A 7,707-nucleotide genomic window follows, 5' to 3' on the forward strand; every position below is an offset into this window, starting at 1 on the left:
GTTTGTCGCAGGAGGACAACAAGTAGAGATGTGTGAGAGGACGGTGCGCAAGGTGTCGGTGTCTGGACGCGACGGTCACTGCTGCTCAGGGGAGAAAACGTAAGAGCAGCCCTTCGTAGTTTGTAATCCAGCAGAAATGTCATTCATTGTTGTGAAATAGATCCTTCCTCGTGGGAGTGCCTCCTCGTATAGACGGAGGAGCAGCTGGTCTCACCTGTACAGGGTTGCAATTCCTGGATAGCGGACGCTGCTTGTGCTTTACGCAGGTGCGCACACTGAATGCGTCCCTCTAAAAGCCCCTGGTCCACCAAAAACTCCTCCGTGGCCAAACCTGCGTCACTCCACTGTAGGGGCTACTTTACAGATCTTATTAGAGCTGTTACACCTGTTCTCTTTAGTGGTGTTTTGCTTTCTTTCTAATTATCCGTACAAAGTGCCAAAAGAACGCATCCCTTTGTGAATACAGTATAGATTATTTGTATGCAAGGCAGGAGCGTCTGTGTGCATAGATATGATTATTTTTATGGCAGGAACTAAAGTTTCTTATTTTAGTGGATTTTTAAAATTTAAATGGTGCCAAAAACTCTGACAGAACAGTAAAAGTGATACGGGTGATGTCATCTTATTGCCTCTTATGTGCGACCAAAAAGTTCTATATATAAAAATAGAATTTATATTTATTTAATATTTATTATAAGCTAGATATCGATTATCAGATAACAGCCGTTCTCATTTGTCTACTGATTTGCTTTTATTGATCGACTAATTGTTGCATGTGTTTTAATGATGCACCTGTGAGGCAGCCTCTTTGTTATTCATTTGAAAGCTTGCATATCAAAGTGCAGCAAGAGCCCCTTTAAAGCTACCAAACGCTGCTAATTGGCATGCAGCCTCTTAGAGAATGAAGCCGCATTTGTGGCCGTGTTTGAGATTGTAATTGAGAGCCCTTGTCATGCTGTGTTTACAGCCCCTGTCTTCTCCCTGTGAGGATGTGATTTATTTAAGGCTGGATGCTTAAGGTGGTGCTCCACTGAATGCTGTGCCTCCATAAAGGACTCCAAAGATGGAAAAAAGGCTCAAACATTATGATATTTATTTTCTAGTATGGGTCAAGTTCATAGGCTGTATATCAAAGATGGAGTTTGATTATTTGAAGGCTAATCCTCAGATAGGCTAAACTGTAGGGGTGAATCAGGAGCAAGCAGACATAACATACTTATATAGTCCTAGAATTTCACTCACCCAAACTGGTGCTCAGACTTCTTGGATGTTCTTTTAGTACAATTAACTGCACATCATCCATATTATTAGTCAGATAACGGCAGAAGTAATGCTCCAAGAGGCACTGACACCACTCAAGAGATCCATTTCTAGGACATTAATAAGTAGATGCCTGCTTTGGTATCCACGTGTCAATCAAAGCACCCAAAGAGGGTGAATTTTTATTACATGCACCCCCTGTCCAGTTGTCAAGAAGGGGGACATTAACTATAGAGCCCAAAACATTTTTTGTAGTAGGCTGTAGACATGTTTATTTCTCCAGTAAAGTTGGACAATTTAACAGGGGAGTCTATGGGGACTGACTCACTGCTGGAGCCTCAAGTGGACATTAGAGGAACTGCAGTTTTTTTCCACCTCTGTGATGATTTAAATTTTTTAGCCCCAGAGATTGCTGCTTAGTCAGGCTTTGTTTCCCACAATGCAGCTGCCTCCTATGCTCACACCTCCAAAACATGCCTGTTTTCAGTTTCTGTCAGAATAACCCTGATGACAAAACGGATGACATCACCAGGATGAAACTGGGGACTAGAGAAAGTACTGAAGTGTACCTTTAAAAAATAAAAAACCAAGGGCATGAAGCCCCACCGATGACAAGGCATAAAACAAGCAACCCCATGCTGCAGGTAAAGGTGTTTTCTGACAGTTTTATGATTGACCCTCTTCAGGAGCAATCATAATTTTCCTTCAAAGAACACTCTGATTGGTCCTTGGTGGCATTGATTTCAAATGAATGGCTGGACAATAGAGGAGGAGTTGTCCAGCAAGAACACAAAGATAAATAATCCCTCTGTGCCAGCACTGTAAAGCACGATGAGCAGTGAGCCACAGCAGCCTCACAGGACTCACATGCACGGGCCTGGTTGGATGTGCGCTTTAACAGACCCATAGTGAAGCCTGTCTGCAGTGCTGCTGTCACCCTCTGCTGGTTAAAAGTAGATCTGCACACTCTAAAACACTGAGTGCTGCATGTGCTGCTCTAATTAGGACTGTTCCATCCAAACAAGGCTACAACATAAATCGTCCTCATTATCCTGCTGCTTTAACTGGTCACTAATGTGCTGCCTACTACAAACATACAGGCTCAGTAGACCCAAAGGAAGTGATTAAGGACATGCTAATTTGTATTACCTTTGGCATAAATTGACTTTCAGTGTGAACATCCACAAGAGATATTAATTAATTTGAAAAGTGCTTTACAAATACAATATAGTCCACATTTCAGTGTAGAAAAAATAACGATAGTTTAATAATGCCTAAGAGTTTTCACTATTTTTTTTCTCCGTTTAAACCTGCGAAACTTGCCAAAGTAATAAGACAGCATCTATGTGATTTTCATCAATCTATTAGTTGGTTATTAAACAGATTGTTTCCCTTTGTAAAGTAACTTTACAGCAACTCTCGGTTCATTGTCACGCAGCGAAAAGTTCAATATTTCCCTCACAGGAAGTAAAGCAGGACTGTGTTATCTGTTTTTAGAGTTTTAGCGCTACTTTGAAACGTTTCTTTAAATGCTGGCCTTTGCTTTCAGTGAAGTGCACACATGCAGATTCTGGTGGTGAGATGATTGACAAGAAAGCGCTGATTTCTAGCATTTTTTGTGACAAGTGGGAATTTGTTGTAAAACACAGCAAAGTTTTAAAATTCTTTGATGAAGAAAAAATGAAACCTGTTTTCAAATCAAACAATTTCTTCCTCGTTCTGTCAGAGGCAGCATAACCTTTGTTTTTGTACACAGTTTAGACAGTTTATACCACTTAGAAGTTTTCTGCTTACCTTTCATGGTGCTTCTTTCATGAACTATGCATCAGTGCAGAGACTCCACGCCTGCAGGATACCTGTGATATCAGTATTTTAATGTGTTGTTTTCTTTTTGTTGTTGTTTTTTAAGTCATTTCCTTCTCTGCATACATGACTGCACTGTGTGAGCATCCGTCCAAGCTCTAAATTAAAGTTTGCAGTAAGGCACTGATGTACATTGATTAGCAAGGGAGCAGGATATTGTGCTGACGAAATCAAAGGTCGCACAGAAAATGTCAGAATTTGCAAAGATGTAAAAAAAAAGCATTGTGGGGAGAAAAAAAACCCCTCAGAATATCTTCCATACAAATCCTTTAATCAATCCAGCAGTTCAGCATCCTGCAAAGCCTCAGTGATTCATGTTCCTGGTGATGTGAAGATGACTTTGAAATACAATGCTGAAAAAGATGAGGCTGAATTTGCTTTAACTTTCACTCTTTTTTACTGTCCTGTTTATGGCCGCTGGCTGTTATCCTCTCTGACCTCCATTTAACAATGTTAGCTTTGTTATCTTCATTTTTTATCACTTTTCTGACAAATGTGTTTTTGTCATTTGTCTGGCACGTTGCAACTATAATATAAAACGCTGTATTATTATATTAAAAGGCTTTTGTTAAGCACATGCAATTTAAAACCTGTGAATCAAAGTTAACTAATGATTTTTTTTTTTATATTACACTTCACTTCTATAATATTTCTTCTGAAAGCTTTTTGGTGATTTCATACTTTATCTAGCTCAACACAATGCCTCCACCTGACCCTGAAGGTTGTGCAGTGACTGAATTTTTTTAAAGGTGGAGGAAAGATAAGTGAAAAACAAAATCACAACCACTTTAAATGCTCTGATGTTACATTTTTTTCGTGTTGCTGCAGAGGAAAGTTAGATTCACATATGAATCTTCTAATCAAAATGCACATTCAGCATTTCATGTATCAACTTACACCAGAGAGCTATAAGCACGGGCTATAGATATTTTGTATGATGAAAAAGTAGCTGCATTATATGCCCGAACATAAGGTACAGTGAATGTGTCCTATGACCAAGCAGTTTTGGAGACATGTCTTATACAGTATGCATAATGAAAAGAATGTTTATTTTTTACTTGGCACAGTAAGTTTCTTTAACTTTTAATAGTTTCCACTTCTGATGTTTGTCCACCATGAACTGTGCCAAACCAAATAAGAAGAGCTTGCAAACAAACAGTTTTAAAGGGCTGAACATGAAGATAGGTTTGCATGCTTTCTGCAACTGAATGCTATTTCCAAGCTGCAAACTTGTATTCATGGTTATTATAACAGAACGTGAATGCAGCCTACACTTTAAAGTCAAGTGTATCGCATTTGATACATTAATATTATTTTATTTCATCAGAAGGATCAATAAACATTTGATTTCTTTTAAAAATCAAGATTTTTCTGGGAATTATTTCATGTTTCAGGCTTTAAAGGCCTGTGATAGTCAATATTAGAGAAAAAGCTTTGATATAACCTGTAGAAACGTGAGAAGGTTAGTGATGGAAACACAGATGTACCTGACTTTCAGTCAGGTGACTGCAGCTCAAATCCCGTTTGTCTCAGTTCCTTCGACTGAAGGTTTCCTCTGTTTAAAAATGCATTTCCTCCTCACTGTTATTAAGAGTTTAGTCATGAAGAGTTATTGGGTTTGTAAGGCTCTTCCAATATAAAGTCTTAGCATACATTGATGCTGTATAACCAGAATCCTTGATTAACCCGGGGAAAGCGTTCAAAGTGCAGAGCAGGCCAAGAGTGCACCTAGGATCTTCTGATCAGTGGTCGGATGCGTTATCCATTCCACCAAGGGAGAAGTCTACTTGTCGTGTTTATGCTGCTATCAATAGTATACAGCGCCACAAAATCAAATCAGAAATCAGTGCTTTGAATCCCATGTTGTCCTTAAACAAAGCTAATGACTTTCATATGATGGGTTAGCTTGACCTACAGGTTGCAGGGAGTGCCACTGGCCCAGTTCATCAAGAAAATGTCACTTTTTCTTTAGTCTGGCATTTAAAATGTGTGCATAAAGGGACAGAAGGAATAACACATTCTTTAAGCATGGAGTGTGGTTTGATGCTGTGGACATGTGATGTTGGTGACAGCTTATTGTGACTTAGAGTATGGCCTTGCTGAACGGGAAAAGCAACTTAAACAGAGCTAAATCCTTGTTGAACAGATGTGAGCCAGATGTTACTGCCACAGAGACCCCCACGATAGATTTAACAAACAAGTGGACTGCTACACGAGCCAGATATAGATGTATGTATTCAAAGGAGGAGCAGAGGAACATGCAGTTGTTGTTCCATCAAGCAAGATTAAGCCATCGTCTCTTTCACCACGTCGATGTAGCAAAAAATTTATTCACTCAATGTGCGTATTTATATGAACGGATGAAACTGATTAAGCATCTTGCACTCATCAGATTACATTCCATACATGCAATGCTACAGCCGAGATGATGAAGGTTTTTCATGCTTTATCATCGCTGATATTTTGGAACTAAAAGCAGTCGGATAGAGTCTGGGAAGCTTTAGCAGAGGCAGATGTGTACCCATGGAAAAAGGTGTTCGTAACAAACAAATAAATAAAAACATTAACCAGATGAAGAAAATCTGAATGAAATGAGAATCAAATGGTAATAAGAACAGCATGGTGGTACGGTGGTTAGCAAGAAGGTCCTGAGTTTAATTCCACCATCAGGCCGAGTCTGATGGTGGGGTCTTTCTGTGTGGAGTTTGCATGGGTTCTCTCTGGGTACTCTGGCTTCCTCCCACAGTCCAAAGACATGCAGTTAGTGGGGATAGGTTAATTAGAAACTCAAAATTGCCCATAGGTGTGAGTGCGACTGGTTGTCTGTGTCTATGTGTTACCTGTCCAGGGTATACCCTGCCTCTAGCCCTAAGATAGTTGGGATAGGCTCCAGACCCCCTGGGACCCTGAAAAGGATAAGTGGAAGAGAATGGATGGATGGTAACACACTACAATAAGCAGAGGTCATTATTCATGAGCATTATTTATTGCTTCAGATCATTGCATTTAAACAACAGTACAGTATGTATCTAAAATCTCAAATGAATCCAACAAATGAAGTAGTGGCAGGCCACGCAGGCATAAAGTCACATGATTCTGTTCAGTCTGCAGAACTAACTCTGCTGAAGTGAGTGTAGAGCATGCAGCTGCTGTGGAGGGCATCACATTATATTCTATTTAAACAATAGTACCTTTTAAAAACGGGAAATGGCTTTCTTGCAAAGGGTTGATGAGAAATGTGAAATGTATTTCATATGAAACAAATATAAAGAAAGGGGTCGGTCATCTTAGCTTAGCATAAAGACTTAAAGTAGAAGGAAACAGCCAGATTGGCTCGGCTTGTTTGTTTCATTTTCTTGGAAAACTTAAAGTTTCCTCAAAGTTCGTTTTCCTGCCCGTGAAACATAGACTGTATAGAAAACACAAACCACTATGATGAAACTCCAAAAGCCGACATCAGCTCATCACACATTTCTTTACATGGTAATCTGTAAAGAAATGTGCACAGCTTACAAGCTCCAGGTGCTGCCCTTCAGCAGACTTCCCCAATGTAGCCAATCAGAATGAAATAAACATCATTCCCAGCTCTAGTCTTTATGCTAAGATAAGGTCTGAACACTGGAGAGCGTCACTACTTACTGCACAGAGAGAGCAGCGTTAATCTTCTCATTACACTCTCAACAAGAAAGCAAATAAAATATTGCCAGAATATAAAATTATTCATTTAGCTCATCGGAATTTTATTTAATGTAATGTGATGAGACCCTTGTCACTGAGACCCTCGTCTCTCATGATAACCTGATTAGTTCAAATCAGTCTTTTAATTACATGACAAAGAGTGACTCTGCTCAAAGCAACCAGATATTGGTTAATAATATTTGCAAGTTATTATCAAAGCTTAGAAACAACAAAGTAACCTAAAAAAATGTCAACATCTCTAAAGCTTAAGCTACTTGGATCATTTCCTAATCCAGTCAATAAAGCGCTAGACTAGAGTAATACTGGTGCTGTATATGCTTTACATAGATGAACCTTACTGGCTTAGTGGTGCCTTTCTAAAAGCTGAGCGTATATACATTTTTCCCAAACTACTACCACACTTGCATACATACAGGATTCTCTACACGAGGACTTGGTAACAGAAGCTGCCACTATCACGTTAGCTTTAAATCGTCCCCCGTTTTATAGGACCAACGGAAACAGGAACAAAACAGTAAATGAGAACTCGCCGTACGAAATGGAGAAAGTCAGCGAAAGCAAACAAGAAGCAGAAACGTTCAAGTAAAAGCTGAAAAACTGGCTTCTGATAAATGTAATAGCAGAGGATTTCAGTGCATTCATAATGAGTTATCACACTCTGAAGGCAACATATTAAGCATGGCTATTCATCTGCTTTTAACAAGGAAGCAAATTTCCATGTGCCCGGGCCCAGCTTCGCAATCCCGGACCTCCGGCCCATTTGTACAAAGTTCGAGTTACAAAGGAGAAAAAAGCCGAGTTCGAGTAATAACACAGGTGCATCTTTTGCATAGCATTTGGCTTTTGCTGAGCCATCATCGAATGTAGACTCAAAGAGAAAATATA

Source organism: Diplotaxodon limnothrissa, linkage group LG23, assembly GCF_057381915.1.
Source record: "Diplotaxodon limnothrissa isolate DT_005_m linkage group LG23, D_limnothrissa_male_GT1.1, whole genome shotgun sequence".
NCBI lineage: Eukaryota > Metazoa > Chordata > Actinopteri > Cichliformes > Cichlidae > Diplotaxodon > Diplotaxodon limnothrissa.